We start from the raw sequence: 8,864 nt of genomic DNA on the forward strand, positions 1-8,864 counted from the left end.
ACGGTCACTAGGTCTACAGTAACTAGGTCGACAAGCATTAGGTCGATACCACTAGGTCGACATGACTGAAGGTCGACATGGGTTAGGTCGACATTGGGGAAGGTCGACAGTCAAAAGTTCGACATGGGGTTTTTCACTTTTTTTTCAGCCGACAGGCGCTATGGCATGCCCTGCCATCCACTAGTGCGTGGATTATTGACTGTAATGACTCCGCCTTGGGTAAAGATTGGCTTTCCAGCGATTGCTGGGATTTGGAGTCCATCAGTGGTAGCAAAGCAGACAAGGACCAAAAAATGGGTGATCGAAAAGCACTCGTACCAGCCATAGGCACGCTCAGCACATTTTATTAGGGGGTGCACCATCAAACGGGTTTGTCTAGCACCACCTATTGGGTGTGTCCAACACCGCCAATCACACATGCCTACCACCATCTATTGGCACACGCCACACCATAATCTCCTGCCTTTTTCAGTTTTAGTCTTCTAATTATTCTTTGTAACAGTACATGCAAATAATGTCAAAAACATATGTGGATGACTCGGGTATGTATATGACAATGGTGGTGCGGGGACAGGGAGCAGGAGACAGGGAGAGAGAGAGCGCGTCAGCGAGAGACAGGGGGAGAGAGAGAGCGCGTCAGCGAGAGACAGAGCGCGTCAGCGAGAGACAGGGGGAGAGAGAGAACGCGTCAGCGAGAGACAGGGGTAGAGAGAGCGCTTCAGCGAGAGACAGGGGTAGAGAGAGCGCGTCAGCGAGAGACAGGGGGGAAGAGAGCGCGTCAGCGAGAGACAGGGGGAGAGAGCGCGTCAGCGAGTGACAGTGGGGAGAGAGCGCGTCAGCGAGAGACAGGGGGAGAGAGCGCGTCAGCGAGAGACAGTGGGAGAGAGCTCGTCAGCGAGAGACAGGGGGAGAGAGCGCGTCAGCGAGTGACAGTGGGGAGAGAGCGCGTCAGCGAGAGACAGGGGGGAGAGAGCGCGTCAGCGAGAGACAGGGGGGAGAGAGCGCGTCAGCGAGAGACAGGGGGGAGAGAGCGCGTCAGCGAGAGACAGGGGGGAGAGAGCGCGTCAGCGAGAGACAGGGGGGAGAGAGCGCGTCAGCAAGAGACAGGGGGGAGAGAGCGCGTCAGCGAGAGACAGGGGGGAGAGAGCTCGTCAGCGAGAGACAGTGGTAGAGAGATCGGGTCAGCACGTCAGTGAGAGACTGGGGGAGAGAGAGCGCAGGAGCAAGAGACAGGGGAGACAGAGCGCATCAGCGAGAGACAGGGGAGAGAGAGCGCACGCTGCCCTAACCGTCTGTATATATATATTTGCAGATCATTGATCTACTATTGTATCTACTAGTGTGTAGCAGCTATTGTTCCTTGCCAGTCAAAAGCATCTAAATAAAACACAGAAAACAGGTGATTTGCATGACATGAAATGATTTACCTCAACATAATCATGGTGAGCGGGCAGCCCCTGGGATTCCGATGGGGTGATATAAACATTACACCCAACTAGTGTGCCAAAGTAACACTCCAGCTTCTCCATAATGTGCCATAGCTTGTCCTGTGGAGATACAGCAGTATAGTCAACCAAACTTCTGATATCATTATATATTACATTAGGGATACAGTATAATGGCTCATTTAGAAGGATAACTTTTTTCAAGTTCCTTGCATTAGGTTGTATTCGGAAAGGAAATAAAATAAATAAATAAAATAAGCACCCACAGCCCTAACACCAGGCACCTCGCACATTTACTTACATGAGCAGGTGGTGCAACCGGAAGTGGGGAAGAGGGCAACAGTGCCTGGACGCCAGCAGTGCGGACAGGTGCGGGGGTGTGGCATATGCAGCGTGACCTCTGACCACGCAACGCTGCGCAGAGCTGCAACGCCATGATTGGTAACAGCCGGGCAGTGTCTAAGAGACATGGCCCGGCATTAGACTGTGCATGCACAATCTAATCCCAAAATCCCAGGATTGGAAACTCCAGTCCTGGAAATTGTGGGGCCAAATCCCAGGATCAGTCTATCCTGATCCCGGAATTGGCAACCCTAGCTGCAAGGTAATCTCACAGCTGAAAAGTGCGTTCAAACAAGCTCTAAAGTAACCTTGGAACTATTAATAACTATAAAGCAGGTGCTCCCGACCATGGTCCCCAAGGCAGACTAACAGTACAGGTTTTAGTCACATCCATACTTGAGCACAGATGGCTAAATCCAAATAACTGAGGTACTAATTAACTCAACTGTGTTCAAGTATAGCTATTCTGTTTGATTGATAGAAGCAGATGGTTTGCAGAACACCATTGCTTTGTCCCATATTGCTGAATAAATCCCTGCGTCACTTTAATACATCAGGTGTGTCCACTCCTTATTATAGCAACCATGCAGAAGTTAGAATAAATGTTTCTAATGCAAATCAGAACTAAGGAAGTGTGCGATCAGGATACAGCATACACGCTACTGTACCTGTATGTTAATAAGTGATGTTATCTCAGGAATCCGCAGATCACTCACTGTACATGTTGGGGTAAATGTATTAAGCCTGATGAAGTGATAAAGTGGAAGGTGACTGATAATGCATCAGCCAATCAGCTGTGAAAAAATGACAGTAGGGATTTGATTGGTTGGTGCTTACTCTGTTCACCTGGCTTAATATATGCATCTGCCCCATTGTTCCCTACACCAGATTCATCACTGCAACTGTGGATAGTCTAATCTAAAATACAAATAAATCTGCTGTTTGACATGACATAGACACATAGACTGTGATATCAGTTAAGAACAATGTGGCCCATTCAGCCTGCCCTCAACACTTTGTATGCACATACTTCTGCTACTGAGGAGCCTTGTAATAGATTATACATTTCTCTTTAAAAATATAAAAAAAAATACAAAGTACAGAAGACAATGCAAACTTGTGTGACAGGTGTACAGTGTATACCTGAGACACATTATAGGAGATAGCAGTGCTAAGCTGTATAACGTGCTAGCTAGTGGCTGCATGCCCTCACCTGGACTGGCACCGGCTGTAATATACCCGTCCCTATAACCTCAGATTGTCCCAGGCACAGGATTACAGCACACACGTGTAAGCTTGCACTCAGCAGATCAGCAATGCTTCCTGTCCTGAGGCTCCCGGGAGATCCTGCTGCTCTGTAGGGAGACACCTAGTGGCTGCAGTCTCCAAGTGCAGTCTGAGTACATTTCTTTGTATTATGTTGTATAATATTCATGTACACACAACCTGCTGGGAGTTAAATGTCCCCCTCCCTGCTTATCTCACCACGAACCTGTTCCAGAAGCCTCCATTCTCTAAGGTAATAATGTCTCCCACGTCACAGCAGCAGCTGCAGTAGCAGAGACTCTGCCCCAAGTTTAGAAATTAGCAGCAGCAGGGGGAAATGAATGGGAATTTTAGCGGAGCTCAGCGCGTGCTATTAATTCATCAACATTCCAGTTGTAGTTCCAGCAGCTGCCAATAGGTGGCAGCAATGATGCAGCACAGCATGAATGACGTCACTGCAATGTAGCTTCGAGTTACACGGAGAAGCGTACTATGGTTGGCTGGCGCAGTGGCGTGCGTCCTTAGTCCCTCGCCTGGGAAGCCTGGGCTGCTGCGGGTTCGAGACCCGCCAGAGCTTAGGTAGTAGGTACAGGACTGAGCGCAGAAATTAGTTAGGGAATTCAGCTCTGTAGCTGGGGGTGTAGTGCACTCGGACCTTCAGCAGCCTGTTTATTTTTTGTGTGTACAGGGGGAAAGCACAAATAGATAGGGAAATGCAGCTGTGGCAGGGGGTGTAGTGCACTCGGACCTTGGCAGCAGCCTGTGTCTTCCACTGAATCAAGATGTTTAAACTACAAATGAGGGGAAGGGGGCGGGGTCCGAGCCAGGAGTGGGCGGAGAAAATGTGATCAATAGATTATTCAAAGATATATTGTTCCAGTGTTCTCATATAATAGAGAACACTGGAACAATATATCTTTGATTAATCTATTGATGAGTTTATATAGACGTGGGGAAAATCTTCTAATATCTAGAGCCTGGTGGTACAATGGTTAAATACTTGGTCTACTATAGAACGAACTGACATAGGACATATTAGGGTTATATGTATTTTTTATTCATTTATTTTTATGTGAGTTTATTTTATTCAATATGTGTGTGGATATACACACCAGTGAGGGGATCTCCCTCTGGATTGTCTTTTTTTTATTATTTTTATTATTTTTTATTTTTTTTTCGCTATTATTATTTATATCTTATTATTTCTTTTTTAGGTGTTTTGTAGATGTTGATTTATATAGTAATAATATATTCGGTACTTGTGTAATATCTGGGCTCCCGATATTTTCATCGCATGCCAGTACTTAAGGCATGCGATGCGACGCGATTGGACCTGATTTTCGGGGTTATTGGACGTTCCCTGTACAATGTAAAAATCGGTCGCATCGCATGACATTATAATGGCATGCGATGCAACGCGACCGACCCGATTTTTACATTGGACCCAATGTTAAATGGTCCCTCAGACCCGATTTAACATTGGACCCAATGTTAAATGCCCCCCAGACCCGATTTTTAATTGTATACCCACCCTGATGGTTAATTATTAGGTCAAATGCCCCCCCATTGTTAACGCCACCCCACAATCAACGCCAACCCGAAGTGTTGGGAGCGGTGGCGGTAAGCGTCCTCCGACCTTTTCATACCCCCACTATCCACGTCGGTGTGGAGTTGATTTTATATAGTGTGGCGAGCAAAGCGAGCCCAAAGCGTGGCGAGCCCCGCGTAATACGTGCTTCGGGCTCGTGGCACGCTGCGCTCGCCACACTACATAAAATCGACTCCATACGGACATGGATAGTGGGGGTATGAAAAGGTCGGAGGACGCGTACCACCGCCGCCCCTCGCGGGCCTAGAGGACTCCAGTGAGAGTGGGAGCACGCGGCAGCGCAGGTGAGAGAAGCGCTAGCTGTCCCTTTGCAACATCGCCTTCGACAGCATGGGTGAGAGACACGCCAGCCTTACCACCTACAAGGCTTCTCCCCGGTTTCTCTTACTGGAGGGACACTCTTACCCACAATACCGGCCGGGCCATTAGTGCAGTGGAGCGCAGGTGAGAGATGCGCATACCGTGCCCATACAGCATCATTCATATGCAATACTTCCTAACTGGTGAATGGTAATATAACCTAAAGACTCTCAGCGGCAGGTGCCGCAGCCCGGTACCACTGTGGTTGCGACTGGGCAAATTAATTATTCTTTTGGAAATATATTCATCCATACTGGTGACGGCAAACATAATATACAGCTATAAATGAACTTGTTGCTGGAATATGGACCGAGTGCTATCTATTCTTAAACAATACATACAGTGATTTATATTAGAGATGTGCGGCGGCCACTTTTCGGTTTTTGGATCTGGATCTCCCTTCGTGTTTTGGATCTGGATTGGTTTTGGCAAAACCACCCTTGGGGGTTTTGGATCTGGATTTTTATGAAATAATGCTAAAAATGGCTAAAACCAGAATTTGAGCCTGGTTTTTGCCCCTAAAGGACACAGCCCCTGGACAGTGGACACAGCCCCTGTACACTGGGCACAGCCCCAGTACACTGGACACAGCCCCTTGTATTATGGACACTGCAGCCCCTGTACAGTGAGTGTACAGTCAGCAGCACTGCAGCCCCTGCGTGTGAGCACTGCAGCACCTAGTTTACAAGAAAATAAAAAATAAGTCACTAAATAAATCACAGCACAGGGCACGGAGCACAGATCCCAACCACCCTCTTCCCTCTCCTATAATGGAGTGAAGATGGCGGGGCGCGCGTGCGTCTTATATAGAATCTAGATCCCGCGAGAATCTGACGTTTTGCCATGTTTTCGGTCCGGAATTCAGGCGGGAACTCCCGAGCCGGTTCGGATCCTGACTCGAATCACCATATTCGGATCTGGCGGATCCCGGAGATCTGGACCCGCTCATCTCTAATTTATATATGAAATCATTTCAAGGCTCAATTTTAATTATATAAATATTATATTAATTTATTCTAGTATTATTGTACTGTTGTTATTTATTTTTAGGTGGCCGCCTAAACTATGTTCCAATTTTTATTTTTCAGAAATAAACACATACAATTTATATTAATTACTATCTAGAGTGTCCGTGTGAGTGCATTCATCCATGGTGCTTTAAATTCCTAATTAGCGCAGAAACTCAATTTTCTTTGGTTTGGGGGTTAGTGATGATGTCAGAGCCGGCGCTGGTTTGAAATAACGCAGCCTCTTATCTTTTAAGTTTATTATTTAAAACAAAATAATGGTTTACAAAAGGGAGATTTTAGACTGTAAAATGTTATTCAGACTCCAGCTTATTAAATATGCTCTGTACAGCTCTATATAATATGGTGGTGCTATAGCCAAGGATAATAATAAAAATACCATGAACATGTTTTTCTATGGAAGAACATCAGCATGGAGATCTGAGCTCATTATAGAGCCTGGTAAATCAAGGCTTCCCTATTGGCGGTATGCAATATCAATCTAAAGGTGTGTACACACGGGTGCGATATGGCTTCCGATGTTGACGATATAGTGCACATCGGAAGCCATATCGTATACCGATTGTGTACTTTTCAGGGCTTGCGAGCCCGATGCGCTGCTAATGCGCGCTCCCGAGTGAGCGCAAATCGGCAGCGACATAGTGAGGGCAGGCAAGACTATATAGTGCAGATCTGCACTATATAGTCTTTGTGCATGAATACTCACTATAGCTCCGGCGGCCAGAGGGTGAGGGGCTTCTCCTGGGGCTGTGCTGCAGGGCTGATGACCCAGAAGAAGTCCGCCTAAAGAGGAGGGAGGGGTGTGGCCTAATGTCTGCACGGCGGGGGGGAAGCTGTTTGATGTGCCGCGGCCCCGGGTGTCGCAGCACGCTGACATCCCGGCACCCTGGTGACAGGTACTGTCCTCTGCTCTCCTTCATGTTCTTACACGGTCGACATGCTGCCGTGCGATGCGAGTCCCGATGCCATCAGATCGCATCGGGACTCGCATCGCACGGCAGCATGTCGACCGTGTGTACACACCATTAATATTTCCTTATGGTTCTCCATATATACAAGGGGAGCAGCCTGTGGTGTCCTGGCAAGACACCACAGGCTGCTCCCTCTGTATAATTATACCTTACACCACAGGCTGCTCCCCCTGTATAATTATACCAAGACTGTCCTGGTATAATTATACAGGGGGAGCAGCCTGTGGTGTCCTCGCAGGACACCAAAGACAGGCTGCTCCCCCTGTATAATTATACCTTACACCACAGGCTGCTCCCCCTGTATAATTATACCAAGACTGTCCTGGTATAATTATACAGGGGGAGCAGCCTGTGGTGTCCTCGCAGGACACCAAAGACAGGCTGCTCCCCCTGTGTAATTATACCATACACCACAGGCAGCTCCCCCTGTATAATTATACCAAGACTGTCCTGGTGTAATTATACAGGGGGAGCAGCCTGTGGTGTCCTCGCAGGACACCAAAGACAGGCTGCTCCCCTGTGTAATTATACCATACACCACAGGCAGCTCCCCCTGTATAATTATACCAAGACTGTCCTGGTGTAATTATACAGGGGGAGCAGCCTGTGGTGTCCTGGCAGGACACCACAGGCTGCTCCCCCTGTATAATTATACCAAGACTGTCCTGGAATAATTATACAGGGGGAGCAGCCTGTGGTGTCCTGGCAGGACACCACAGGCTGCTCCCCCTGTTTATTTATACCAGGACACCACAGGCAGCTCCCCCTGTATAATTACACTAAGACTGTTCTGGTATAATTATACAGGGGGAGCAGCCTGACACCACAGGCTGCTCCCCCTGTATAATTATAACAGGACACCACAGGCAGCTCCCCCGCCCCCGATTATAACACCCAAAACATAGTGCTCTGCTGTAACTGTAACTTGCCCGGGTCCGTGCTCCACTGCTGCGGCTCCCGTCTCTCTGCCCTGCCTGGCTGCCACACGCTGCAGCTCCATCCTCCGAGTAGCAGTACTCCGTGGCCCGCCCCTTCCCCCCTAGACGCACAATGCTTGGTTGGCCAGGAATGTTAGTGTAACAGGCGGCCGGCCCGGGACATGTGAACATGTCCTCATGCAGGAGGCCGGCGGCCATGTTCCTGTAGCCGTGGCACGGCTACAGGAACAGAATGTGAAATACAGGGCGGCCCGAAAAAGTAACTTTTAGAGCGGCCCGTGGGGGATCATGGCACTCTGCCCCCCGGCCCAGCCCGCCCCTAACCATGGGTGAATTTTCAGTCCTGACGGTTATCGAATGACCACGCATATGCCCAGTACGCTGGCTTCCTCCACAGTGGTCAGGTAATTGACAGCTCAGTAACAAAGAGAACACTGATCCACAAGTAGACATCTACGGCTTTAATGTAAGACACCTGAGGCATTGAGGCACTCACTACTGTGATGATGGTGGACATGGACAGTACCGTGGTGATACCTGTTGGTAAGCAGTGAGTGACAGAGTTAGATAAGTTATGGGAATATTACATTCACGCTCTGTATTATTGGCTAAGAAAGTGATAGGAGAGGGATCCAAATAAAAGTAGTGACAGGGAAAGAGAGAGCATGTCAGTAAGAGACAGGGAGAGAGAGCGCGTCAGCGAGAGACAGGGGGAGAGAGAGAGTGCGTCAGCTAGAGACAGGGGGAGAGAGAGAGTGCGTCAGCGAGAGACAGGGGGAGAGAGAGAACGCGTCAGCGAGAGACAGGGGGAGAGAGAGAACGCGTCAGCGAGAGACAGGGGGAGAGAGAGAACGCGTCAGCGAGAGACAGGGGGAGAGAGAGAACGCGTCAGCGAGAGACAGGGG

The 8,864-nt window shown here is 48.7% G+C and overlaps 1 protein-coding gene across 1 annotated transcript in view; it reads right to left on the reverse strand.

The window, feature by feature from the left end:
* RIOX2 (ribosomal oxygenase 2) overlaps positions 1–3,054 on the reverse strand; it is a 64,606-nt gene extending 61,552 nt beyond the window's left edge. The window contains exon 1 of the mRNA XM_083171957.1: positions 3,001–3,054. The gene's annotated coding sequence lies outside the window, so the exon portion shown is untranslated. The remainder of the gene's footprint in view (positions 1–3,000) is intronic.
* Between the last annotated feature and the right edge of the window lie 5,810 nt (positions 3,055–8,864).

Source organism: Crinia signifera, chromosome 2 (assembly GCF_055691185.1).
Source record: "Crinia signifera chromosome 2, ASM5569118v1, whole genome shotgun sequence".
Classification (NCBI taxonomy): domain Eukaryota; kingdom Metazoa; phylum Chordata; class Amphibia; order Anura; family Myobatrachidae; genus Crinia; species Crinia signifera.